The 27,048-nt window shown below is 46.7% G+C and overlaps 1 pseudogene; it reads right to left on the reverse strand.

The window, feature by feature from the left end:
- LOC127042567 (bone morphogenetic protein receptor type-1B-like) overlaps positions 1-24,271 on the reverse strand; it is a 36,071-nt pseudogene extending 11,800 nt beyond the window's left edge.
- Positions 24,272-27,048: the final 2,777 nt, after the last annotated feature.

Consider the following 27,048-nt stretch of genomic DNA (forward strand, 5'->3'; position numbering starts at 1 on the left):
AAGCCATGGCCATCGCCTTTGAAAGGAGACACCAACACAGGGCCTGTCAGGAAAAAAGCCTAGAGCACATCATTCTCATTGGAGCAGCAGATTTCTACCTGAACTGTCTCTCTGTGTGTGCCAGGAGCTGAAACTGAGAGCCCGCTGGGGAGTCCAGTTCTCTCTGTGAAAGAGGTGACAGCTCAGGGGGCCAAGCTTCTACTTCATGGTTTTTTAGCAGTCTGGGTCTGCCGGTCATTTCCCTCTAAAGGTATGGCTTGGAACAGTTGAAGCTGTCACTGTCTATTAGCTCAGGAGAGGCTAAACAGAGTCTGCAGACGATAGGGGGAGAATTCTTTATACTTTGGAGACTAGGGAAATACGTTTGCAGCAAGAGGGTTCTGGTTTCATAGAACATGCTACCATAAAAACTGGGCTGGCCGTTTGTGTGCTTCTTTAGCACAATGAGTGTTGAGTGCCACACACACAGGGCTCAGTTCTGATCTTGCTTACACCAGAGGAAACCAAGAAGTGACTCTGTTCAGGTAAATGGAGTTACCCCCATCAGATACTGTAATGAGCTCACAATTAAATTCCTTCTTCTTTAGTATTATTAATGGATTATGTGTGTATAAAACGGTATAAAAATAAAACACTGAAGAGGATTCTGCAAGGAAGAGTGGTTAGATTTCTATACACTGTGGCCAACATTTCCAACCTTGGGAACCCAACATCAGGCACCTAAAATCCCTATTTAGACACTTGAATAAAAGTGCTGGGCAACCTCAACTTTTACAGAAGTTAAAAGGAGCTGCAAGTGCTCTGCAACTCTTAAAATAAGGCCCTTTATAAGGGGCCCAACTTTAGAAAGGGGCTTGCTGATCCTCCACCCCCTCAGTTCCTTCTTGATGGCTCTCCGACAGAGGGGCAGAAGGGTGGGTATTGGAATGGACATGAACACCGCATCTTGAAGAACAACAGTTACAAAAAGGTGAGTAACCAGTTTTTTTTCCTTCGATTGTTCATGTGCATTCCAAGCAGGTGACTCACAAGCCTGAGTTTAGGTGGTGGGGTCAGAGTTCACTGCCGATTGGAGCACCACCTTGCTGAAGGCTGCATCGTTTTTGGCCTGGTGCATGATGGCATAGTGCGACATGAATGTGTGGATTGAGGACCACGAGACAGCCCTGCATATCTCCTATGTCAGGACCTGAGCCAGGAACGCCGCTGAGGAGGCCTGTGCCCTTGTGGAGTGGGCTGTGATTGGTGGGGCAGGCACCTTGGCCTGGTTGTAGCATTCACAAATGCAAGCCGTGATCCATGAGGAGATATGCTGGGAAGAGATGGGAAGCCCCTTCATCCTGTCAACCACAGCTACCAAGAGTTGGGTTGAATTCCTGAATGGTTTAGTTCGTTCAATATAGAATGCCAGGGCCCTGCGAACATCCAGGGAATGCAGCCTACACTCTGCGTTGGAGGAGTATGGAGAAAAATGTCCTGAAATATGTGGAATTGGGAGACCACCTTCAGAAGGAACACCGGGTGTGGCCTGAGTTGGACTTTGTCTTTGTGGAAAACAGTTTAGAGAGGCTCGAATGTCAGTGCTCTGAGCTCCAATACTCCCTGGCCAAGGTGACAACCAAGAGGAATGCGACTTTATAGGAGAGATATAGCAAAGAGCACATAGCCCGTGGCTTGAAAGGGGGCCCCGTGAGGGCAGAGAGGACCAAATTAAGGTCTCAAGCCGGGACTGGTTGTTGAGTATGCGGGAACTGCCTATCCAGGCCCTTGAGGAAGTGACAAAACAATAGGTTTGAAAAGACTGAACCACCTTCAGCTCCTGGGTGGAACGCGGAGCTGGCTATCAAGTGGACCCAAACCAAAGAGAGGGAAAGTTCCCACTGTCTCAACTGGAGTAGGTAATCAAGGATGAAAGGGATCAGGGCGAGCAATGGAGTCTGTCCCTGCTGTTCAGCCCAGATGGAAAAATGTTTCCACTTGGCCATGTACGTGGCCCTGGTGGAGGGTTTTCTGCTACTGAGGACTTGTCTGACCTGCTGTGAGCATTGCAGTTTCACCGGGTTTAACCACGGAGCATCCAGACTGTGAGGTGGAGCGACTCCAGGTTCGCGTGGCAGAAGTGGCCCTGATCCTGCGTGATCAGGTGCGGGAGAAGGGGCACCGTGAGGGGCACCTGCATGGACATGTGCAGCAGTGACTTGTACCAATGCTGGTGCGGCCATGCCAGCGCTATCAGTACGACGTGAGCAGGTTCCCTGCCTATCTTGAGGAGTACTCTGTGGACCATGGGGATTGGAGGGAAGGCGTAAAGCAGGCCGCCTTTCCAGAAGAGGAGGAAGGCATCCGTTAGAGACCATGGATTGTGCACCATGAGGGAGCAGAACTGTTAACACTTCCTGTTGTCCCTCGAGGCAAACAGGTCTACATGGCGATAGCCCCAGAGACAGAAGATTGAGCATGTCACGTCTTGGCAAAGAGACCACTCGTGACCATGGAATGAGTGGCTGAGGGTATCCACCAGGCCGTTCTGTTAGGTGAATTGCATTCTGTATGCAAAAGTCCCATAATGCAGGGGCTTCCCGGCACAGGGGAGAGGAGCGTGCACCCCCATTTGTTGAAATAGAACATTGCCGAGGTATTGGCCATGAGGACTGCAACACACCTGCCCACCAATCGAGATCTAAAAGTGAGGCAGGCAAGGCGAACAGCCCGTAGCTCCCTGATATTGATGTGTAGGGAGAAGTCCTCTGGGGACCAAAGGGCTTGGGTCCTGAGATTCCCGAGATACACCTCCTACCCCAGATCCGACGTGTCTGTCACCAAGGAAAGGGATGGCTGAGGGCTGGCGAAGGGTACTCCCTCACAGACCACCCGTGGGTCAAGCCACCACTGGAGGGAATCCAGCACCGCTCGGGGAAGCATCACCACCGAGACCAGCGCGTCCCTGGTTGGTCGGTACACAGTCACTAACAAGGACTGAAGAGGGCACAGCCTTAGCCTGGCGTGGCTCACTACATAGGTGCACGCAGCCATATGTCCCAGTAACTTGAGGCAGTTCCTCGCTGTGGTGGTCGGGAAATGGTGGAGACCAAGGATGATGTCGGACATGTACCGAAACCTGTCCTCCGGTAGGTACGCTCTGCCCTGCGTCAAGTCCAGAACTGCCCCTATGAACTCTATCCATTGGACAGGAGACAGGGTAGACTTGGCCTCGTTCAACAGGAGACCAAGCTCGAGGAAGGTCTGTCTGATAAAGACCACCTGAGCACCCACCTGTGCCTTGGAGCGGCCCTTGATGAGCCAATTGTCCAGGTAGGGAAACACTGGCATTCTGTGCTTGCGCAGGAAAGCTGCTACAACTGCCATGCACTTTGTGAAGACCCTTGGGGCCGTTGACAGGCCGAAAGGCAGGTCTGTGGACTGGAGATGGGTGTTGCCCACAACGAACCTGAGATAATGTCTGTGCTGAGGGATTATTGTAATATGGATGTAAGAGTCCTACAAGTTGAGGGCAAAGTACCAGTCTCCTGGATCCATGGAAGAGATGGAGAACAGGGAGACCATACAGAACTTGAGCTTCTTTACAAACTTGTTCAGATGCCACAAGTCCAGAATGGGTCTGAGTCCCTCCCTTTTGCCTTCAGTATTAGGAAATACTGGGAGTAAAAACCCCTGCCCCTGCGTTCCTGGGGAACTTCCTCCACTGCCCTTACTACGAGGATGGACTGCACTTCCTGAATTAGAAGTTGCTCGCAAGAGGGGTCCCTGAAGAGGGATGGGGAGGGGGGCTGGTGGGGCGGGAGAGAGGAGAATTGGATAGAATATCCCCTATCTACCGCGCAGAGCACCAAACTGTCCAATGTAATTCAGGACCAGCACAATAGAAGGGGGACAGATGTGATGAAAAGGTAGGGCTGGTAGGATCCAGAGTCCTGATTGGTAGGTCATCCTCAACTGCACAATCCAATTTGGGGTCTAGGCCCCGAGGGAGCCACGGCTGGCTGGACGACTGGCCAGAGGGCTGTCGTTGCCTCCTTCTGCTTTTTCTGCTTCGTCTACACGAGGACTCCGGGCGGTTCTGGGGCTGGTACGGCCACGGAGCTGGCTGTGGCCTGAATTGCCTGTGTTGAGTGGCTGGGGTGTGCAGGCCTAGGGAGTGTAAGGTAGCCCTTGAGTCCTTTAGGCTATGGAGCTTCTTGTCCATCTTCTCGGAGAAGAGCACGGGCCCCTCAAAGGACAGGTCCTGGATGGTCTGTTGGATCTCATGTGGAAGGCCTGAGACCTGAAGCCAGGCTCCCCACTGCATGACCAGCCCGGTTGCCAGCGTGCAGGAGGCTGCATCCACCGCATCCAGGGCCGCTTGGAGGGATGCCCAGGAAATTAGCTTCCCTCCCTGTACCAGAGCGGATAATTCTGTTTGCAATTCCTGGGAGAGGAGTTCAGCGCACTTGGACAAGGCCGAGCACGTGTTATGGCCATATCAGCTCACTATAGCCTGTTGGTTGGCTATATGTAGTTGCAGACTCCCCGTTGAGTACACGTTTCAACCAAAAAAAGGTCCAACTTCTTGGCCTCCCTGCTCTTCCGTGTAGACCCTTGGAACCCCTGATGCTCCCTTTGGTTGGCCACATCCACAACCAGAGAGTCCAAGGGAGGGTGGGTATATAGGTACTCATGGCCCTTGGAGGGTACAAAGTAGCGTCTCTCTGTCTTTTTGGCTGTAGGGGCCAACGAAGCTGGCATCTGCCACAAGGTGCGGGATGTATCAGGTAGCATTTTGATCAATGGTAGGGCAAGCCTAGACGGGTCCGAAGGGGACAGGATATCCACTACTGGATTTACATCCACCTTGATCTCCTCCGCTTGGATCGCCAGGCTCTGAGTGTCATGCTTAAGTAGCTGCTGAAGCACCTGGTTGTTCTTTAGGGCTGGTGCCACTGAAGTTCCCACAAGCACCTCATCTGGCGAGGAAGAGGAGATCACCACCTGCAAAGGACCTTCCTTTGTACCCTCAGCCTCTGCAGGGCTCTGCGGCACACGGTACTCTGGTTGCATGGCTGGTGCAGATGTAGGATGCAGCACCGTGGCCGGTACCAGGGTCAACGCCAAATGACGAGGCGCGCTGGGCGGTGCCTGTGGCATCGGAAACATGGTTTCTGTCAGTGCTAGTGTCTGATTAGGCGATGCCCGGGTTCTGTTGTGGCAAACTCCTGTCAGACAGCAGTGCCGGTGGTGGAGGCATTTGCGCCAGAGCCACAGACGTCAAGGAGACCGACACAGACCTGGAGCACAGACCATGCGCATGTCCCAGAGACTGATGGTAGGCTCAGGGAGTCCAGAACGGCCACTGGGACAGTGGTTGCCACTGTTGCTGCCACTGCGCCGGGTAAGGTCATTGGCTTGCCTGAGAAGCTGACCTCCTGTTCCTCCTCTACTGGAGCGGTAGGATTTCGCCTTCGAGTCCGAGGTCTCCGAATAGGAGGACTGAGGGAGAGCAGTAACCACTGTCACCGGGGAGTGGTGCCATGAGGCCAGAGAGTGCTCTCTCTGCGCCGGTGCTGCCGGAGCGGCACAGGGCCGGGACTGGGGCAACATCCTGGCCTACTTGCCCCTTGATTGAATCGGGGGTAGGGCCGTGTCTAGCGGCTCTTTCCACAGGAGTGGGGAGGCCGGCACTGGGAGGCTTAATAAGTTAGAGGCCACCTCGAACGCCTCCGGCATAGATGGGGGACACACATTCTCAGTGAAGTCCAGGGATCTAGACTGGTCCGGACTCGACCACACCCCCACCGGGGCAGGAATTAACGGGACCTTGGGAGGGTGCGGTTGTGGCTCGGCTTGTCCCATCGCAGTTGTGGATGCCACCAGCCTTTTAAGGTCCTAGTGGGGTGATCGGTCCCTCACCGGCCTCTTCTTTTTCGTGGGCACTGGAGATGGTGATCGGTGCCTCATGGAGGCTGATTTATTATGTTCCGATGCTCTCCGGTGCTGGGACTTAGAGGTCTTAGACTGGGCCTCCTGTCTCGTTAGCGGTGCCAGAGCGCTGTGCACCAAGGATGAGGTGCTGGGTGCTGGATCAGCAGGCTCAGGGTCCAAGTGTGGCTGTAAAGCCGTCTCCATCAGGAGCACTCTGAGTCTCTGGTCTCTGTCCTTAAGAGTTCTGGGACGGAATCCCCTGAAGATACTGCACCGGTCTCTTTGGTGGCTCTCCCCAAGGCACCTCAAGCAGGATGAGTGCAGGTCACTCTTCGGCATAAACTTCACGCAGTCCATGCAAAGTTTAAACCCTGGCGACCTAGGCATGCCCCAGCGGGCCGACGAGTATGTTGAGGGGGGGAAGCCCCCCAACAACTATTAACTATCTAGAACTAACACTAACTCTAAACTATGAGCGAGGAAACAACTATATACACTTAAATGAGACACTGTTAGGCTTGCTGCAAGAACGAGTAAAGTTCCAGCTAGCTGTCACCTGCGGTAAGAAGGTGGAGGGTCGGCAGGCCCCTATATAGGGCACCATGGAGGCTATGCCAATGTCTATAAATGTCATGCTTACCCAGGAACTGCTGTATTTTAAAAAAAACAAATATTGTACAACTTCCAACCCAAACTGGACATGCTTTTTTGCAGAGTGTTACTCTATTGTTTGTTCTATAGCTCTGAAACACAGAGGTCATGGCGACGCCTAGACCTTATTCTCAGAGGGCCAGATTATCAGTGGCTATAAATCGTCATTAGTTCCATTGGCTTCAGTGGCACTACACTGATTTATAGCAGCTGAGGATCTGGTCCCAAGTGTTATTCGGAAACTGCTGTGTAGCTACGAACTACAATCTTTTGCGACGACAGAGGGCATTTGTGATGAAGTGGGAATGTTCTTGCTGTATTATGGGAATGCTGAGTGAGGGATATTGACCTGGGCAGGTTGCAGGGGAGTTTTGCTGGGACTGGCTGCATTGGGGAAGGGAGGACACCTGAGCATGTAAGATGAGAACCCAGGATGGGGGTTGGAGGCCAGGTGACACCTCTGCCCAGGAACCTGGACAAAGGACACAAAGGCAGGAGGAGGAGCCGGGGGGAGGCTGAGTGAGAGGCTGGAGGGAGTTTCAGTTTGGAGTTGGCTGGGAAATGGAGAGGGGCGCCCGACAGCGCTTGGGCTTCTCATCACGGTTGTGGCCTCCCTAGGGCCCCAGATGGACCTAACTAAAGGGGGTCCTGTTGTCTGTACCAGCAAGACCTGTTTGGGACTGTGTTCCTGTTGTCTAAATAAACCTTCTGTGCTACTGGCTGGCTGAGAGTCCTGGTGAATTGCAGGAAGTGGGGGGTGCAGGGCCTGGTCTCCCCGCATACTCCGTGACACCATTCATGATTGTTATTCTATATTTGTATGGCATGAGCACCCAGAGGCCTCGGTAAGTCACCTCCGCTGCCCCGCTAAGCACTGTACAAAGTAAGAGATAGTCCCTGCCCCAGCCTAAGCTAGACTGTGAGCTCTTTGGAGCAGGAACCGTTCTTTTACTATGCCCAGTGCCTAGGGCAATGGGTCTCTGATCCTTGACTGATGCCTGTAGGCATGATGGGAACACAAACAGAGGTAAACACCAGCAACAACCAAGTCGATACTGTTTCTGAATATTACCAGAACAGCTACACGATACAAAAAAAAAAAAGTTGTTTTTCCATGCGGGTCGTCTAATTCTCTTTTCTTTTCTAGGAAAAATACATGGACCTACTGATTTAAGGCTAGATATTCTTCTTCCTTTTACCTCTATCTCTCAGATGTGGCAGCGTTGGGTGAAGGTTTTCATTGCAGAAATCTTTGTCTCTGCAGCACGCAATAGCAAGAGTTCTTCTCTCACGTATTATGAGCATATCCTGCAACAGAGAAAGTCACAGAGAACTGTGTGAGCAACTTTGTTCTTTTAAACAGACACTGTTTTTTGGGCACTGGAGAAGGAGACAGACCTGACATGGGAAACAACATCACACCTCCCAGAGCAAAGCAGACAGAATTTTGCCCCAAAGCCAAGATTTCCAGAAACAGATGCCTAACGTCAGGCGTGAATTCAGAGACTTTAGGATGTTCAACGTTTTGGAAAATCTGGCTACTTATTTAGTAAGCAGTTAGAAGCCTCATTTTAGACTCTTATTTTTGAAAATCTTGGCTTTAGTGCATGATTCCCTTCATGTAAGGGAATCCTCAGATGGCTGAAAGCCAAACATAGTCAACTCTGTCATCTATTCCCTCCAGTGAAATAGATTTATGAAGGGCATGAAGAGGGAGCAGGAGGGGATAGAACAGAGTGCACTATACTTTGGAGATATTTACTGCAATAATGGCTCCTAGGAGTTTATTACAAGCAGGTGCAAATAAGAGCAACCCTTAGCCTGCTCTAACTTGAACCAATAGCTGGTTCTCCCCCTGGACAGGCACAGATTTGGGTGTGGGAGCTGAAAGATTACTTAGGGTATATCTACACTGCAAACAAACAAACAAAATGCGGCAGCCCAGTCTCAGAGCCCGGTCGACTGACTTGGGCTCACACTAGAGCACTGCAGATGTTCCTGCTTGGGCTGAAGCCTAGGCTCTGAAACCCAGCAAGGGGTAGAGTGTCAGAGCCTGGATTCCAGCCTGAGCAGGAGTGTCTACACTGCTATTCTTACCCTGCACCCTTATTCAACACCCAGTAGCAAGAGCCCAAGGCAGTTGATCCAGGCTCTGAGGCTCACTGCCATGGACGTGGTCTTTTATTGTTTTATTTTCAGTATAGAGGTACTCAGAGTCATCTTCATTTCACCTGCTGTCCTCCCTCCACTGTCATGCTGAGGTCTGCATGGAACAGCTGGGGACTTAACCCCGAGTGATTTCTCTGTGTTAAACATGGAAGCCCAAAAAAGAATTGCTATATAGGGTGAGAAGCTGATGGCAGTACCTGAAATGGACACACATTTCTCTCCCTGGAACTAGAAAACCTTCATAAAGGTGGATCCCCAAATGTACCGGCTGGACTGTCTACATCTACAGGACTCACGTTACACATCAGTGATACGCAACAACTCCGCATGTGAAAACAGCAACTTTTTTTATGGCACGCTGCTACGCAGCACACAGCAGTTTGGGAAAGGAAGGGAAGAATGTCTTACCTAATTCAAGCTGCAGGGGGAATTTAGAGATTCAGAATGGAATTACCAGAGAGGTCGTTTCACCAGGAGAGCAGGGGCTAACATTAGTGAACTAGCAATACGGTGTGCTTGAAGAAGTAGCAAGAGTTTTGGGAAGCAGACGCCATTTCCTCAGCATTCAGTGCAGAGGGCACATTCCCCACATGACCAAAATTCAAAGCAGCAGATGTGTGCATTCATCCTGACCACACCGCCGCTGGATGAAAACTATCACAATAGCCAGACCAAACCTTGATCATAACTGTTTTCTTACCCAGCATTGGATGTCTAAGCCTTTGAAGCATAGGCATCCTGAGGCAATTGTACATCCTCCAGATTCTTTATCTTCTACTGTGGTGAAACAGATGCCATCAGTCCTGAAGATTGGAAAGAGCAAAGCAGAGTTAGGTTTTTTTAAAATGAGAGATTTGCTTTTGGACATGCTGTGCCCCACAAACATACTGTTGATAAATCAACATACTTTGAACAGCAATGTAACAAAATGTGTATGACTAAACTATTATCACGTGTAAAATCTTATTTATTTACGCAGTGTTATTTCAATGTACAAAACAAATGAATGCTTATCCCAGGCTCCTGGCACGCACATACTGCTGGATTTAATTTTAATTAAGACAGACGGCAATCACAAACCAATCACTTTTCTTCAAAAAGAAGTCAGGCCACAAACCCGACATTGTCACACAAACCCCTAAGTCTCATAATTAAAAGTCTTCACCCAAGGCCCATGCCCTCTGCAAAAAGGTCTATGCCAGGGGCTCTCAATCCATGGCCTGCAGGCCGTTTGTGGCCCAATCAGCTCACAGCTGCGGCCCACGTGATATCCCCAGGGCCATAGAGGTAGAGTAATATATTGTGTGGATATGGCCAACACAACGCATGGAGAACTGCATATGCGGCCCACAGCGGTAAATAGTTTGGGAACAATTGGTCTCTACTAATCGATGGGTCTCCAGTGATGCAAAGCCTATCTTAGTAAAAGCATCAACTCTAAAGCAGGCCCATTTGTGCGTGCACACACTGTACAGAAGCAGACCTGAAGAGGCCACCGTCACGGAGCTAATGACCATGAGACACTATTAAGAGTGATAGTGGTCCTCCTTACTTTAACCATATTGCAAACTGCAACACTCTGTTGTGTCCGAATTCTTGAGTTATCAATATCCTTCATAACTGTTTACCTGGGTTATAAGCCTAAAGTGATCCATTATACTTCCGTTTACAAGAACATGTACAACAGAGGACAAGTATACTAACAGATGGTGAGATGGTGCTGGTGACAAATGTCCTTCCCTAATGAAGGTCAAATGCATGAATGTTATCAGGGAAACAAAAAGAGTGCATGTATCTGACAGAAAATCTTCTCTGCTCATTTCTCATCACTTTCTGGGGACTCACCACTGTCTCGGAGTCACCAGGAGGTGCTCTGGAACTGCTCCCCACCAAGCCAGTCAGGACTTTGGGGAGCCTCCTCTCCTTTGGAGCAGACTTGTTCAGGGCAAGAAGCTCATGCATCTTCACCTCCTGGGTCTCTCCTTGGAGCATTCAGCATCCTCTGCCCCTCCGTGTGCTTCCCAAAGTGAGCCCACCCCAGCGGGGTCCTGAGGAAGCCACAGGGTCCTGCGCCCCCACTTTGCAGTCAGACGTGACTCTCAGCCAGCCAGTAACACAGAGGTGTATTTGATGACAGGAACAGGGTCTAAAACAGAGCTTGTAGGTACCATGAACCGGGCCCCTCGGCCGAGTCCATTCTGGGGGCAGTGAGTCAGACCCCCATGTCTGCACTTCACTCCTCGTCCCCAGCCAGCTCCAGACTAACCACCTCCTCCAGGCCCTCCTCTTTGCTCAGCCCCTTTCCCAGGCCAGGAGGACCCCTGATCTCTTTGTCTCCAACACCTTCAGCTGGCACCTTTGCAGGGGAGGGGCCCAGGCCATCAGTTGCTAGGAGACAGAGTGCCAGGCATTTAGGTGCACTGGCTCTTTGCTCTGCCAGATACTTAAGAACTGCCTAGGGGACACTGAGGCACCAACACAGTATTCAGAGAAAATATTAAGAACATTCCTAGTTCATCACACCACCCTATCAACATGAATGAAAATTGTCTTGATCATAAGAAATAAAACGAATAATAAAAAAGAAATAGCCCCTTACCCTCAAACAATCAAGTCCTAGAGCAATACAATGTTTTATTAACCTCTTATTTTCTAATATTTATGTTTATTAGATATTTTCTTAACAAAAGAACAAATGAACAAGGACAATAAAAGAGAAACAGACAGAAGAAGTAACTAAATGGATTTACAAGACTTATATAAATTGGAATTTCAGATAATTATTGTTTTTACTTGAAAGAAAGGAAAACCCAACAAAACAAACAAACACAACCATGAATGCCAATAAAGAAGTTGTAGGGAAAGAGGAACATTCTGTTACACACTGAAGGCATAAACACAATTTGGAAATATTAGCTGTGGCACAGAAGGACACTGGATAGGAAAACACCAAACATTTGCTGTGGCACGTTTTTAAATTAACTGTGTGAAATCTAGTCAGAGTAAGCTTGTTTCACAGTTATTTTCAACAACAGGACAAGTTACTAACTTCTGGATCTGAAAAGTAACCAGTTGCACACTACAGATCACTTTCTCACAGAAGCACACAATTTACTTTTATACTATTGTGGCAAATTGCCGGTACTGTTATGCTGGGTCTCGCACTTTCTCTTCTTTGGGGAAGGTTCAGGGCACCATTGCTTGCCTCTGAACCGGTATTTTAATTACTCCACTAGTGTCCTTGAGGAGGGGAGTGGAGAGGGAGGGACCTGGGCCCGCCCTCTTTTCCAGGTCCCAACCCAGGGGCCCTGAGGTTTGTGGTGAATCACTTGAACTAGCGGTTCCTTCCCCTGGGCTACTTCCCTCTCCTGCCCTTCAGCTTGGGAAGGGGCTTCTAGCCCTCCTTCTACACAAGCCAGGTGCCCCTTACCTAGGGTTTTTTTTGTATTTCTCAGCTCTCCACAGCACTCCTCCAAACTTTCCTTTTGGTCTCTCTTCAAAACTGTTCTCTGCTCCAACCAAACCTTCCTACTCCAACTCCCACACTGTCTGACTGAAGCAGGGTTTTTTTATCACATGACTGACTGCTGGTGATCTAATTGGCTTCAGGTGATCTAATTGGCTTCAGGTGCTCTAGTTAATCTATAGCAAACCTTCCTCCCCTTGCAGAGAATAAGGATCCCTGCTAACACTCTCCTGCTGCCCTCTGGCCATGCTGTATCACATTATTTAGATGTGGTGCATGACAGTAAAGTAAGGAAGACAACAACCCTTTTGGGTAACAACTCCCATGATTTCATTACTCAGTCTCAGGATAGGAATGATAGGATTGCCAAGAAAAGAGACTGAAAAGGATCCATTAGCGTACAATATTATATTATACTACATTTTATTTGTTAACATGGTGCCTTAGATTCAAAGCAATGAGTAAATGTAACTCAGGGACACAGTAACGAAACAGTAAATTGCAATCAACTGAAAAAGAAAAGAAGTCAACAACTGATGGTCTCTAATAAAGTCAATATACACAAGGAGGAGAAAGAAAAGAATCATGTCATTAGAAGAGGTGCTATTAAGAAGGGAAAGAGAAGACTCAGGAGGTTTTGGCGTTCCATTGACTTTCAACACAACATAGACTCATAAATCAGTTTTGAAAACGGGACATAGGCTCCTACGTCACTTAAGTGCTTGTGAAAATGTTACTTCTGATGTAAAATGACAAAGCAAGTTAGATCATGGAAAGCAGAGGGGGAGAGAGCTCAAAAACTTTGAGGGATACAGGAAATGATTCTTTTTGGAGACAGCAACAGAGGAATGTCTCACAAGCTTCAGCCCATGATACAATGAATGAAGAATGTGGAATGAAATTAAAAGGGGAACGTTTTATATAGGAAAAATGAGATTTAAGAGGGAGAATTTTCAATGTAAAAGTTACCTTCACCCCTCGGAAAGCCGCCCAGAGATCTGGGCAAGAGAGTAGAAGAGAGAGTGTCTCCTAGAACCCCTGGAAGAGCTCTGTTGTGGTGGTGGGGAACAGATCCTCAAAGGGCGACTATAACACACTCTACATACAGAGGAGTGCATAGCACACTCCAGCTGCACAGTTCAGCCGTGTCAGAAACTAAAATCTTTCCATCATTAAAAACAATCTGAACAAGCATGCATCACATCTATTATGCTGTAGTTCACTGCATATTACATGTAAGTATGTGTGTATAAGACAAAATGATGAACACAGGGGTCCCCTGTATATATTGGGGTTGTGTTCTTGAAAAGGGCGGTGGATACCGAAATGACGTATACCGGTGAATTTTTCCCCATAAGAAATAATGGGATAAGAGGGGGATGTGTTCACAACTTCACCAAACTCGCCTATGACTCATAGACTCATAGACTCTAGGACTGAAAGGGACCTCGAGAGGTCATCGAGTCCAGTCCCCTGCCCTCATGGCAGGACCAAATACTGTCTAGACCATCCCTGATAGACATTTATCTAACCTACTCTTAAATATCTCCAGAGATGGAGATTCCACAACTTCCCTAGGCAATCTATTCCAGTGTTTAACTACCCTGACAGTTAGGAACTTTTTCCTAATGTCCAACGCTCTTTTCACCTAAACAGTGTCACCTTTTTACACTGATGGGTTATACAGCACACATTTTACACAAAAAAAACATTGACTAAAAGAATGTAGAACCCCACTAACACTGTTCAAACACACAACATGTTAACATAGTAAATACAGTACAGTGATACAGGATACAACAATGCCAATTTTGCTAAACTTAGCTAGGGGTGGCGGCTGGGTTTTCTTGGGCTGGCTTTTCGGTTGCAGAAGTCTTAAAAAAGGATTTTGTCGACATCTGCTCTCCTTCATGACCCTTTGAATGATAGGTATCCCTGTAGCAGGCCACTGCATCACAGAGCCCTCGAGACTTTGGCAGACCGTTCATGAAAAGGATCACCCCTCTGTATGATTTCCGTCATCTCACCCAGCAATCCAAAGAAATGGGAGAGATACTTTGTCATCAGACTCCTGGCTTCCTGCCCAACATCATCCTCATCATCGTCCTTGCTTTCTTCAGATATCCGTTGTTGGTCCAGCTCAAACAGTTCTTTTGTCACTTGCTCAGCATAAGACTCCAACAACTCCCGTACATCATCTTCCTCCACCTCCTCAAAGTCAATATCCTTTGCCAACTTGACAATTCCTTGCTCGAGAGCAGAAATGGCATCAAATCCCATGAAGCTGTGGACAGCATCTAGCACTGAACAGAGCAAAACGCCATTCATACATTGCGAAGTGACCTCTTCCCACGACGGATCAATGTTTTCCACACTGTTCAAGATGTTGTAGGACTTCCAAGGCTCCTCCTACACTGGGCTTTCCTTCACCTGCCGTCTCCTTAATCAGCATGGAGAATGTCCTCCATAGATAATAAGCCTTGAAAGTGGCCAGTACACTCTGGTCCATAGGCTGCAGCAACAATGCAGTGTTGTGTGGCAAAAATAGGACATTGACCTTTGGGCAGAGTGCTTCATAGTCCAGTTCATGGACACTTGTGTTATCCAGCAGGAGAATCTTAAAGGCCAAATTTTCCTTCTGACAATAAGCCTTAAATTCAGGGACAGCATGGTCTACAAACCAGTCATGGAAAATACTGCATGTCATCCAGGCCTTTCTGTTCAACTTCCAAATTACAGGGAAATGAGACTTGATGTAGCCCCTCATTACTCTTGGGTTCTCATTGTGGTCAACAAGCATTATCAGCCTACTCATCACTGGCAAGGAGGGTTTGGACCTTCTGCCTTTCCCCAGCCCTGCTCCACTCAGGTAATTTGTCTCTAGCTCCCTAAAACCAGGCCCTTCTCCCTCCACAGGCAGAGGAAGACTGTTTCTTCTCCCCCTGGCTTCTCTGCCTTTATACGGCCAGCTGAGTCTGTTTGGGGAGTGGCTCCAGCTGCAGCCATTTCCCCCAATCAGTCCAGCCTAAAAGCTGCTTTCTCCAGCCATGGCCCCCTCCGAGGGCTGTTTTTAACCTTTCAGGGCAGGAGCAGGGGTCCACCCCGCTACAAGGAGAAACATCATTTATAGAGAAGCAGAACGAAAGTTCCTGCTTGTTTTAAGGCACTGCAATGTGCAAACAGCAATTCAGACTACAGTGAAAGGTGAAAATTAAAGGTTCTATCTTGTGAGGATCCCAAAGTAAAAGGAGTTCCAGTTTAGCAGGGTAGGCTCGACCAAATCTATTGAGAACTGGTCACAGTACAGTCAGCTGACTGGTGACCTCGCAATCTCTCTCAGTGCTATCTCCTTCTCCTTGATATCCTTCCATCCAGAGCTGAAGAAGAACTCTGTGTAGCTTGAAAGCCTGTCTCTTTCACCAATGGCAGTTGGTCCAGTAGGAGATTTTACCTCACCCACCTTGTCTCTCTAATATCGCTCACTCACTCCTTCCCACCTTCAGCGGCTGGGCACCCTTCTCAGTACAGAGGTCCCTTTGTATCTCTCTGCCTTAATTCTGAATTATGTTTGGAAGACATTAGAAAGAAAAAAAATATTAAAAAGTAACTGGACTCTGCAAATATAAGGAAAATTGGGGTTACCTGGAACTCAGAAATAGATTCTACAATGATGGGAGGTGTATAAATATTAAATCGTCACCCTTGAAAAGAATCCTTATATATTATATTTGGAAAGAGGCCCCTTTGAATTATATCTTTACTTTATTGCTGATAAATCAAAGGGTATCTTTACAAAGAAATATAGTATAAGAAGTATGGTACAAACTTCCATTTTCCAGGTACTGGCTTAGCAATTTCTTCTTTTATGCTGCTGCTCAGTTTGCAATGAACAAGGAGTACTGTGTTCAGATGACATAGGAAAGGGCAACTGGTGGGGGAAAATGAAAGCGTTTCAGGGGTAGAAGGGTTGTGCTGGGCTGGAGGGAGAATAAGGTTTTGTGAGGTAAACTCCGGTTTAAACTAAACATCTGACACCTTAATTAAAACTGGAAATAAAGCTCCAGAGAGGTGTGACTCCAATAAGGATGATTTTGCAACAGGTGTTTAACAATGGGAGACTCAGGTTAACAGAACATAAATTTAACATTAATTTCCCCTCTCGTTCGGGCTGACATGACATCGTATTCTGGTATTTCACTTTTTTTTTAACTGTTTGTAAGTGGTTAGCTTTAGGTACACATATCTGAAAACAGCTAGAGGTTATGATGTAAAACTAAAGGGATGTTTTAAAAGTGTGACATGGAAGGACTCTGAATAAATCCTGATGTTTGTTTGTGGGACTTATGCTCCTGGCTACACTGAAAACGTCCATCGGCACAGCTGTGTCTCTCCGAGGTGTGAAAATATCACATCCTGAGAGACGTAGCTCTGATGACCTAACCCCTGGTGGAGACAGTGCTAGGTCAACAGAAGGAACGATTCTTCCATCGACTTAGCAATCACCTCTCGGAGATGAGGCAGATTAACTACAGGGCCAGGAGAACCCTACTTCCTATTGCTGTAGTGAGAGTCTAGACTGCAGCACTGCAACTGTAGCACTTTAAATGTAGCTATCGCCATAGGCTGGTCTACACTAGAAAATTACGCCAGTTTAACTATGTTGCTCAGGGGTGTAATAAATTCATACCCCTGAGCAGTGTTGTTAAGCCGATCCAAGTCCCCGCATAGACAGCACTAGGTCGATGGAAGAAATCTCCTGTTGATCTAGCTGCTGCCTCTCAGGGAAGTTGGTTACCTATGGTTACAGGAGGACCTCGGTAGTGCCTACTCTGAGATGCAACAGTGGCACATCTGCTGCCACTGTAGTGCTTTAAGTATAGACGAACCCTCAGAAACTTCACATTACACTGCTAATGAGGTGTTAGCTTGGTGGCAGGTTCTGCTTCTAGCTCCTGGGGATGCTTCCACCAGCTAACTGAATGTTTCCGAAGCGGACACCTTTGTGTTTTCTTATTTTCCAATCAACTGCAACTTTTTAGTTACTGCTTTACAAGTCCTCTGCTGTGAAAGCTGGTATGCGTAAAAACAGTGGCTCTCCTTAGACATGACCAGGAAATGACTGATTCCCACAGCAGAGAACCTGCAAACTGGCAGCCATGCGTGGAGTTTTAAACCTTAAAAACAAAAGACCACACAATAGTGGTTAACTGCTGCTCCTAGACAGAGCGCTAGGACTTGGAAGAGGAGTGGAAAGTGGGACAGAAAAATACTATCCAAGGCTTTTATCAAAGCTTTGGCACTTTTAAATCTGACAAGTCTTGAAATTGCAGGCTGTGCAGAATAGCATTGAACTGAGAAGCAACTGGTTTGTTTTTTTTTTAAAACCCTCCAAATCTCTATCAATATCTTGAACAACCTTGGAGATTCCTTTCATCCTGTTCTTTTATAACACTTTGCCTTGAAAAGTAGTTCAGTAGTATTAAAATATCAGACTCCATGTAACCTCCTCAGATTGAACTGCATACCCAACTGGAATGTCCAGTCACAGTAATATATCTGTGTCCCAGTTCTAGAGTTCTTGCATACCCAATACTCCACTGGACTCTGATGAAAGCCTAAAAGCTGTAGGAACTTAACATTAAATAGCAAAATCTTCAGTATTCCACATTCCTTACAGAAGCAGAACTCAAGAGTTCCTCATATACGGGGAAAAGAGAACAACAGAATTGAGATTCACCACACCAATCTGACAGCAGTATTTTCCCCTCATGTTGCTACAAGAGAGGCTAACCACATATACATCTTAGGCTAGATTGTGCCATTATCTACCCGCTAACCACCACTAACCCTCCAAAGAGGCAAAGCATTACCCTACTTCAGGAGAAACACAATTTATTTAACGCTGGTCCTTATGCACAGGGGAAGAGCAATTTGCGCCATCCATCCATATGCTATGGCTTGTTCTTTTTGATAACCTATTTTTAGTTCAACTCTGTTTCATATGCAAATTATTAAGACAAGTATTGGCCTAAATGTTCAAACTTGAATGCATCAAGTTATGCCCCTAAAAACCTACATTTAGGCACCTAAATAAAAGTGGTCTGATTGATAGAGTGCCCACCACCCATTTCATTTGATACTGATTGTACTAAAGGTGCCTAAAGTGATTTAGATGCCTAACTTGAGGCACCCAAGTTTTAAAAGGTTGATTATTGTGCATAACCTTCCCCCCCAAAATAGCTGAAATACTAGTTGTCCCATCAACCTGCAGGTGCTGTTGACTGAGTCTGCTCTACAGTGGCGATTACAGCGATACCGCAGTGGCTTCTGGGTAGGAGCAGGTACCGTACTCTCACCATTGGCTACAAAGGAAAGAAGAAATGTAAGTTTCCAGGTGGGAGGGGGAAGTGCAAGACTCTGAACTAGTCTCATTTTTTTTCTTACTTTCAAAACTTTCAGACAATTCTTTGTTTTGTGCTGGAGATTAAAGTGCAGTTTTAAGCTGAAAGGTGATTCTAAAAATGTAATTGTGGGGTTTTACGTTTATTGTGCCTCAATGTTTCTGTATCAAATTTTCTAATTGTATAAATTTTCTGACAGTCATCCACACAACCTCAAGTGGGAGCTGAAAATAGGGTGACCAGACAGCAAATGTGAAAAATCGGGATGAGGGTTGGGGGGTAATAGGAGCCTGTATAAGAAAAAGACCCAAAAATCAGCCCTGTCCCTATAAAACCAGGACATCTGGTCACCCTAGCTGAGAATCAAACTGTCCCTCTCCCTCCACTTTCGGTGCATCATTACCAGTACCAGATTCTGTAAGACAAACTCTGTACTTGGTTATACCTTTGCAAACGTGTCTTCATACTTAACCCTCAGTTGTACCTGTGCAGCCCACTACCTTCAGTGGAATTGCACAGTTGTGTAACAAAGGACAAGGTTTGGTCCCATCATTTCAGTAATAGTTTATTGATGGTGAGTGGATGGAATACAATCCAGCTCCTTCTCCCAAATTTATGCTGCCTATTCAATTAAAAAAAAAAACTTGTTATTTGTCACCAAAAGCAAGGAACTATTACTTTAAATATACATAGTGTAGTCCATTAAGTAAGGAAGTCCCAGGTTTTATATAGTAACTACCGAGTAGGAATGCACTTTAGACTGAACAATTCCAAGCCTTATGACGGTTATTAATCCCTTCTCAAACCAGCAAGCATGAGGTGATTTAGGGCTCTGTCTTTTTTGGGGGGGAAGGGGAGTCAAATAATTCTCTTTTTCAGTACTACTCACATAGCACTAAAAACGAACATAGACTTAACATTTCAGTCTCAAGGACAAAAAAATTAGCTCGGCATTAAAACCACCATTCGCAGTTTCTTACTTTTAATTTTCTCCCTCCTCCCCCTCCTGTAACCTCTTTCAAGTGTCATCTAGAGCCAACTCTCATAACAACATAACATAAGTGATCTCTCTCCTGCCGTCCATCCCCACCCTCAGACAAACAGAGGCTAGGGACACCATTCCTTACCGATCCTGGCTAATAGCCATTTATGGACTTAACCACCATGAATTTATCCAGTTCTCTTTTGAACGCTATTATAGTCCTAGCCTTCACTACTCCTCAGGTAAGGAGTTCCACACGTAGACTGTGCACCATGTGAAAAACTTCCTTGTATTTGTTTAAAACCTGCTGCCCATTAATTTCATTTTGTGACCCCATAGTTCTTATATTATGGGAATAAGTAAATAACTTTTCCTTACCCACTTTCTCCACATCACTCATGATTTTATATACCTCTATCATATCCCCCCTTAGTCTCCTCCTTTCCAAGCTGAAAAGTCCGAGCCTCTTTAATCTCTCCTCATATGGGACTCGTGGAGCTTAGACAGCACCTGGATGACTCCCCCTCCACACACACACACACAAATACTCTTGTCTTACTTTTTTATTTACAGTCTTTAAAAACCATTTGCATTTTCATCTTTTTTATTCCCAGTCTGTTTCTCTAAATCCAACCAAACACTTTTTCTCATGCCTCCAGCAGGTCTGCAGGCAATGAGCATAGTTTCCTCTGCAGTGACTATTCCTTACCACTTGGGTAGCTGTGATGCAACTGAGGACAGGATAGGAAGACTAGCTTTCCTCCTCTGCTCTTTCCACCGGTGTGGAGTTACTGAGCAGAAAAAAAGGGAGAAAGAAGCAGCAAAGGGGTGGCAGAAAGGGGTAGCTCAGTGGTTTGAGCATTGCCCTGCTAAACCCAGGGCTGTGAGCTCAGTCTTTGAGGGGACCATTTGGGGATTGGTCCCCCTTTGAGCCAGGGGTTGGACTAGATTACCTCCTGAAGTCCCTTCCAACCCTGATATTCGATGTTTCTATTAAAGCAGCTGCCTCAGCATGTTAATGGCTAGAAGGTGATCAGAATAGAATGGGATGGCAGAGGCAGAAGGGGTAAAAGGCTAGAGGCACAGGAACCATAGGGCTGTTCTCCCTATTAGGCCCAGTCTCCTCATGGGACTCACAGGGTGCTTTTGGGTTTCAGACTAGGTCACTCTCTCTATACCTGGCTAAACTCTGCACACAGAGCTTAGCTTTTCCATCTCAAGGAAACCTGTCCAGATAACAGCTACGAAGGCTGTACAAGCTTTAGTGTTCTCCTCATTCATTAATGAGTGATACAAATGAACACAGTCTTCAGCAAACTATGAAAAAAGGTTCTGAGCTCATAAGCTTTGATAAAAGTGTGACCTGATGGTGAAATGCCTGAGAACCACTGATCTACAGAGAAAACTTAGATTTGAGGAGATTGTAGCCCTCCCATTCCAATTTCACCTCCATGGACCATGGCAGAAAATATCAAACTATCCCTATCAGGAAAAGCATTTGAATACAACCAGCAATGTAATGCATGTGAAAGAGAAAGAAAAGCCCACGGAATGTACATTCAAAGGCCCATGGAATATATATTAATGGCCTGGGCCCTCATCCCACTCAACCCCATGAGAGCTCTGAGTACTCAGCACTCCTGAAAGCCAAACCAAAAACTTATTCTGAAGTATTTGCATTTGGTGCACAATACACTTGGCTTCCCCAGAGTCACAGAATTGCTTTCTTTTTTTTTTAAATCTTAGCAAAATCAGAAATTAAAACCAATTTACACAAGGAATTCACTGCATCTGATGCATTCTCTACTTTCCCGTAGCCGATGATTAATATTATTTTCTTTTTAAAATAAATTATATTTGCATTATGATCTGCTTCTATATCTCTAAAACAGATTACATATGTATTTATCAGATTTTTAAATCCAGCCTATATGCAACAAATTAACATTAATAGATGTTCTCTTTGTGGCTCACTGGAACACAGATTTTTAAATTAAGTCCTCATTCAACAAGCCTTCACAAAGCAGGTTTTCTGACTATATCACATTGTTATTTGTGGATAAGGACTGAACTTCTAAAACATTCCAGTCAAATATTTTCAGACATCTGGCTCATGGGGCAGGAAATCTAAATAAAATTATTATTAGTATAGAATCATAGAAGATTAGGGTTGGACGGGACCTCAGGAGGTCATCTAGTCCAACCCACTGCTCAAAGCAGGACCCATCCTCAGACAGATTTTTTCCCTAGTTCCCTAAATGGCCCCCTGGGTTTAGCAGGCCAATGCTCAAACCACTGAGCTATCCTCCCATATAACTGATAAATCATCATAGCTCCTCTTCCCTATTCCAATTAAAAAGTGATCCAGGACCATCTCACTCAGATTCAGGAGAAAATACTAACTACAAAAATCAAAATAGCAACTGGATTTTTCCCCATAAAGCAGAGACTATATCTGCATATTAAAATATAATTATGACATGTATGAGCCAAGCTTACAAAACACTGCGCTGACATAATACACAAGCGCCACTGCCCTTCCAACTAATTGTGTTTTAGCTGTTCATGGCTAGAAGTAAAATTCAGTATCAGTTCGGACTGCGCCGCAGAGTGACAAGGCCTTTTTGAAATAGATTTATATTTGAGACATTTCTTTTTCAGTTCCATGACATGAGTTGTGTCATCTCTCCTCTCCTAAGGACATATTTTCAAATGAATCCCAAGCCAGCTGCGAAATTCAGGCATGCAGAATTTAAATACATGCTACCGTAGTTGACACAAATTGTGTCTTCTGTGCAGGCAAGTGATTATACACACACACTTGACATTACAAATGTACGGGACATTTCTGATATTTGGCTCTCTGATTAATCCATCCTGAATCTCTCCACAAGCCCCTGTTCACCAGCACTCACTGCCTCTCCCTTGGTGCCAGAGGCTACAGTTACATTACAGAGCTTATGGGGATGTAGCTGCACCAATGCAGCTGTGCCTCTGTAGTGTTGCTAGAGCAGACATTCTCAGCTAACGGGAGAGAGCTCTCCCATTGACTTAATTACTCCAGGCCACACACGTGGCAGTAGCTATGTTGGCAGGAGAAGCACTGTCCACACTGGCACTTGGCTCATTTAACTTATGTCACACTGGGGATGGCTTTCTCACACCCCTAGCAACATAACTTATCCTGACCTAAGCCATACCCAGCGAGGGTTGGGTGGGTGCATCAGTTCATCTCGCCAGAAAACACCAACACACTGTGCTGAGTTATTTGATGGGAAAGTGACACCCGATGCTCAAAAGTCTCATGGACTTCAGTGATGCGCTGAAATTTCCGTATGTTGCCGAATGAGCTGCTCAACCATTTGCAAGAATTTTAACTCCTCTGAGGCAAATGCCACCCTGCCAAGTCACCAGGCCAACCAGCAAGTCAGTGTTTTATGTAACTGAATAACTAACAGTATAAATTAGTGTACTGGTTAGCTGCCAAAATAGGGAGTGAATTGAACTGCCTGCAGCTCCTGTGGGGCTAACCACACACATGCTGAACAGGGATGCTGCTTCTGACATGCAATAAAAGTCTCATTCTCTTACCTCCTACTATAACCATCCTCTGAACTGACTGTGTGCAAACACCAAGCAAGGAAAAGAATCTGTAAGTAGTTAGTGAGTGCTGAGGTACAAAACAAATCTCTGGCTGAAAAGATGGGTGAATTCAAGAGCAAGTGGCACTGACTTACTCCGTTTGACAGGAAGCGCAGTTTGCATTTGTATCCCCAAACTTTAAAAAGAATTGAGGAAAAATAAAATGTCAGACACAACCTCACTCAGGTTCCATATTGGGCAGTTTTAATGCGGTACTTTTAACCAAGATACAGAACTGGATTTTGAAGTTCATCTTAACTTTGCAAGATTTACTCAATTACTACACAGAGTTTTAAGAAGTAAGATGGCATCTATGCTTCATAAATAGCTTCCCCAATATAAACTGGAGATGGGTCCAAATTACTCAGTTAAGAAGCATATTCCAAGCTAGTTGTCATCAGGGAAGATGGGACCTTGAGCTGAACTTCACCATAGTTCAGGGTGTTGGGATCCACAGTTTTATTTGGGCTCAGTGCACAGAGCAGACTCATGAAGTTAATTTTCTCCTACTGATTATTACCTTCCTACCACACATTCAATCTTTGAGAGCAAATTGACTCTACAGAGGTACTACTGCTGTTTCTTCTGGCCATTTGATTTAACTGTATCATGTCCTATTAGGGAGCCAGAGTAAGATTCCCTAAAGCACCAAAAAAAAAAAAATCCTACAAAACAAACCACATGTCCAGTACTGAAGGATTGTAGGTGAGTCACAGAACGTTGAACTGTTTCATACAGTGGTCTCCAAAGTGGGGTGCGCAAGAGGATCCTTTGGGGTGACCTGCAGGAGGAGCGCCATACTGACAGCTAAAATGCTGTACTTTCCCAGACTGCACTGTGGTTTGGAGATTCTTAAGCTGCGATTCTCCAAGTTCAACCTTTCCTTTCATAATAAAATTGAACAGTTACCTTTTATCTTTCAGCTCACCACCCTGTTAGAATTATATTGCCGAACACTTTTTTCTCCTTACCCTTCATGTGCATGGAGAGTAGCACGACCAAGGAAACGTGAAGCTGCCAGTTTGACGCTTCCAGTCAACCCATTGCTGCAGGAGAGGAGTGATTCTGGTTTGCCTGTGCTCTTCTGGGTAGTCCCTGTGCTTTGCCTCTGTCAGATCCTCAGACAAGTCTGCCAGCAAGCCTGAGAGGAGAATGTGAAAGACAAGCCTGTTACAAACTGATTCTGTCACCACACAGACCTCAGTTGATCACCTCATGGAGAGGACAACAAAAGGGCAGCAAGGATCCCAAGTTGGAGTATGTTAGAGCCTGTGTTTGTGCTGCAGCTTTAAGCAGCTTTCTGCCCTGGCCTCCATGTTCAGGAAACGAGCACACAGTTTCAAGCGACAAACATTTCCTGTAACTTACCGTTTGATGCTAGGCAAATTTTGTGGTCAGCCATTTCCAGGAACTCCCCCCCCCCCCCGAGGGTGGTAACGAGGCACCTGCAAGTCTCCTAATTAGGAGAAACCTAGCCGAAAAATTGAACACGTCATTACCTTTATAAATTGTCCAGTGCGTATAGAGTGGACAGGGAGAAACGAAAAAAGCTGGACCTTGTAACCGAGCCTGATCAGCTCGAGGTCTCCCTCGGCCGCGAGTTTTAAGGAGCCTACCCGATTACCGGTGATGATGAAACTTTCGTGGTTTGTGTGTGTGAGTATGCCTGGGTGCTGATTTTGCTATTGTTGTTAGCTAACTGAGTCTGTATTGTGTTGTAAGCCGGAGTCTCACGGCAAGCTGTAGTTGTCTTATTGCATTTTGCTTTTATTTAGACGAGTTATTGCATTTATGGTTAATAATAGCACCAATACCACCCTTACTAACCCCTGGAAGGACCTGAATAACTACTGGGACCTAGAGAAGTACCAGGGTCAGCTTCTGCTTGTAATTGCAGTATTTTTATTATTTGTTCTGGTATTATATTGTAAGCCCAAGTTGTAACTAGTATTGAGTTGTTCCTTATCCTCACCTGTGACCCATTCAATAAACCCTCAATTTTTAACCCCACGACTGATTGTTTGCGTTATCCTCATTGCTACCCTCGGGGCACTTGTCACCCCCCCACCAAGGGCATCCATTGATCGAACCTCCGCCCTATCCCAACGCTCATTACCCGGTAGATAACGGGCACCTTGTGACCATATCGGTGGAGCAAGGGGCGAGAGTAATCAGTAATCAACATGGTGTCACGAACAGGATGCCTTCGGGAGGGTCAGTGTCCGTGGCGTAGTGGGGACCGTGAACAGTCTGAACTCGAGCAATTTCAACACCTACAATTTCACCAAGTGGCCAGCAGACAATCTGAGAGGCCCACCCTAGATTGGATTTGTGTGTTAGAGTCAGGGTCAGGGTCAAAAAGCTATATGACCTCGTTAACCCTGACCGCCGTAGGATGTCTCCTCCATTGCCATCCCACCTTTAAATGTCAGCCGGCCGATAGTTCCCTGCAACCCCAGTGCACGGGGGTTGCGGATACTAGTCGGACCGAGACACCGTCCGGCATTTGGAAGGAGTGTAGCCGTATCATTAAAAAATCCGGGGCCACCGTTTCTAAACTCATACCCCCGCCCCGGGTACAGCCGGGTGATCCAGCCCACGGGTTGCTAACCCAATTAATGGAGGAATTAGAACAGACCAAGCGGTCAAAGAAACTTAGACCGGACGAGTATAAGTCGGAAGACGTGTCCACGGTCTTGTTCAGCGCACTAAACAAAGCACTGGACTTCTGTGCGGTCCTTCATGGAAGCACTATGTTTGCCGCTAAACAGGCCGCCGCGAACGTCACCGATAGCGCAGAAACCGAGATGAGTGACAAGGAGCAGGAGAACGGGAGTCAGGCTGGCAGAAACCCACCCCCCTATGAAGGCCCCCCTCCCCCTTCGATCTATCCTACTCTCCCCTCAGCCCCACCTGCGCCTGAGAAGGAGATGCAGATGGAGGCAATGCCTGTTGCTATTACAAAAAGCAAGGTGGACTCTAATACAGGCCAAATTACTACTACCACCGAATATCGTACCAGCACTAAGGCAGAATTGAAGGAGTTTATGGTAGACACCAGGCGTGGGGAGAGCGAGCTCGCCCTCGTTTGGCTGGGCCGTCTGGCCCTGGATTACGGGGCAGAGATAGTGAACAGGGAGGAGGCTAGTCTCTTGGCCAAAACGTCCACCTGGTTGGGAGGATTTTCAGGCCATAACCTCTTAAGAAATGGGGTCTGGCCACTTACTACACCAGCCGCAGCCTCTTTAGCCATGAAGGGCAGTTTTAAGGGCATGTATATACCTCCCGGCAGCATAAATACACCCCATGAAATCATATGGGCTATTGCCGGGGCATCCATCGTAATGTGGGACCCACAGACAGTGCCCTTGAACTTGAATCCGCAGCAAATCCAATCGAAAACACACCGCTCATTTATGTCGGGGACCCCACTCAGATCCCGGTCAACAGGGATGCAGTGGACTTAGCCATAGATGGCGCCCCACCGATTGACACAGGGGGAACCCTGCTGCTGCATGGTTGGATTGGGCGACCTCTTATTACTTTATATGAGGCTATGTCCCGTCTTCGAATGCCACAAGCCCCCAAGAGCCCCATCTCAGCCCTTCCAGCTGAGAACCCTGTTAATAAGGGTCAACCTAAGCACCCTGAATGTACCAAAGCTGAAAGGGCGCTTTTTGGGTTCCTATTACATAAGGGGATCCCCAAGGAAGCACTGCGGAAAATGTCTAACTCTCAACAACAAGACCTGGGGAAACAGTTAGGATGGAAGGACTGGGACGATTATTTGAGAACAAAAAACGAGTAGAGGCCGGGTGCGC

The sequence above is a fragment of the Gopherus flavomarginatus genome, unplaced genomic scaffold (assembly GCF_025201925.1).
Source record: "Gopherus flavomarginatus isolate rGopFla2 unplaced genomic scaffold, rGopFla2.mat.asm mat_scaffold_60_arrow_ctg1, whole genome shotgun sequence".
Classification (NCBI taxonomy): domain Eukaryota; kingdom Metazoa; phylum Chordata; order Testudines; family Testudinidae; genus Gopherus; species Gopherus flavomarginatus.